Genomic DNA, 2205 nt, shown 5'->3' on the forward strand with positions numbered 1-2205 from the left:
TGGTTACACCTGTAATCTTGTTTACTTGAGATATCTACTCAGGAGGCTGAGATCTGTGGATAACAGTTGGAAGCCAATCAGGGCAAAAATATTTTTGAGATTATTTTTCAAAAAAATTTAATGAACTAGCAAAGAGCCAGGAGTGGAGATGTCGCTCATATAGTAGCTCACCAATCTAGAGAGGAAAGGTCTAGCAAGACCTTAAAGCCCTGAGTTCAAATTCTAAGCACTCCAACACACTTGTGTACATGCGTGCACACACACACACACACATTTATTCAAAATACCTTCATGTCAGTGTTTTGCATTAATTTATTTGTTAACGAGATTATATGGATAAAATAAGGGAAATAAACACTTCAATCTCAGAACATTTTTATACATTTTTTATTTTAAATATATTGCACAGAGGGGTTACATTTACATGAGCAAGGTAGTGAGTACATTTCCTAACAAGCATTGTTACCTCCTCCTTTATTTTCCCCCCACCATCCCTTCTCTCCCACCTCCACAAGTACACTCCACTCCTCCTCTCTCCTTCCCCTACCTAAATTGTAAAATTCATTTTTCAACATAGGTCTTGTGCATCTCATTGTTACAATGGGTCAACCCGTATCCCTATTTAAGCATTTTGTTGTTTTCTTCTTCTCCCCAAATTAGAGAAACGTATATACAAGATGTAGGCGCACCAACTTCAAATACAGTGAAAAAAGGGGTTATAGCGTGGTTGAGGAACATATAAAGGAACAAAAAAAATCACATCGTACAGTATAAGTATGTTAGAAATAATAGCAAGATAGAATCACTTGTGTACCTATCTTGGTGTTCGTTTAGCTTAACATCATTTTATCTGGTCAAATGCACATAGCTTAAGACATTTTCTGATAATCCCGGACATATATTAGTTATTGAAAATAAGAGAAACCATGGGACCTATGTTTCTTTGGAGTTGGCTTACTTCACTTAATAAATTTTTTCCAAATCTTTCCATTTCCTAACAAATTGGGCAATGTCATTCTTTCTGATGGAGGCAGAGAATGCAATTGTATATATTTACCAGGTTTTCTTGATCCATTCATCTACTGAGGGGCATCTGGGTTGGTTCCATATCTTAGCTATGGTAAATAATGCTGCAGTAAACATAGTTGTGCTGGTAGTTTTAGTATGGTCTTGTTTGTGATCCTTTGGGTAAATGAACAAAAGTGGGATTGCTGGGTCATAGGGGAGCTTTATGGGGAGTCGTTTGAGGAAACTCCATACTGCTTTCCAAAGTGGTTGAAGACTTTTACACTCCCACCAAGAATACAGTAGGGTTCCCTTGTGGCCCCATCTCCTCCAGCATTTGTTGTTGTAAAAATATGGATTGCTTCACTAATTTTCGAGTCATCCTTGAGCAGGTGCCATGCTAATCTTCTCTGTATCATTCCGATGTTAGTGTATGGGCTGCCGGATTAAGCACAGAACATTTTTTATATAGAAGGTGTAATTTATTTTCTTAGTCAATTCCACAAAAAAGTAAGTTCAAAAGAATTGTCATGAAATTTTAGAATCATGCATTTCTTACATAAGCACACATTTTTGATGTTGGCATAATTTGTGGAGGGGAAGGGGAAAATGTTTAAATAGGGATACAAGTAGACCCATTGCAACAATGAAAGGAACTTTACAACTTTGGTATCTCTACTACTGCCATACCTGCAGATTGTAACTTGATTGCTTCTTTTGAGGTAAGTATCACTATGCCTGGGTCTGCTTGGACTGTGGTCCTCCTAACACAAGCAAAACACATAGCACCCATCAAACTCTAACAGAGTTTCTGAAACTTTTTTTTTTTTTTTGGTTTGGGCTTGCCTGGAACTGCAATTCTCTAATCTCTGTTTTCTAAGTAGATAATAGTACAGGTTTGAGCCACTTTATCCAGTAAAAGTATACAATTTCAAGATATCTTGATATTGCCTATATTTGTGCTTAACATATATAGCTAACCTTAATTTTCTCCCTCTTTTGTTTACTACTCTGAGTTGAAAACATTGACTTTCTTGATATACATGGCTTTGTTTTGGGTGGAATCCCATCACAATCCAAAAAATCTCCCAAAAAGTTTATGTCAAGAATCATGGAAAAGAAGGCTTCAGGTTGGAAAGAAAACACTGATCCTTAACTTATAATTGCAGTATATTTATAGTGTTAGTCAATACTTTCTGA

General features: G+C 36.4%; 1 non-coding gene across 1 annotated transcript; it reads right to left on the reverse strand.

Moving 5' to 3' along the window:
* Nucleotides 1–1352: 1352 nt before the first annotated feature.
* On the reverse strand, nt 1353–1459 carry LOC122127599. The gene has a single exon (XR_006151209.1). It is a non-coding gene; the product is annotated as a U6 spliceosomal RNA (small nuclear RNA).
* Between the last annotated feature and the right edge of the window lie 746 nt (nt 1460–2205).

Source organism: Dipodomys spectabilis, unplaced genomic scaffold, assembly GCF_019054845.1.
Source record: "Dipodomys spectabilis isolate Male_0828 unplaced genomic scaffold, ASM1905484v1 ptg000304l, whole genome shotgun sequence".
Lineage (NCBI taxonomy): Eukaryota > Metazoa > Chordata > Mammalia > Rodentia > Heteromyidae > Dipodomys > Dipodomys spectabilis.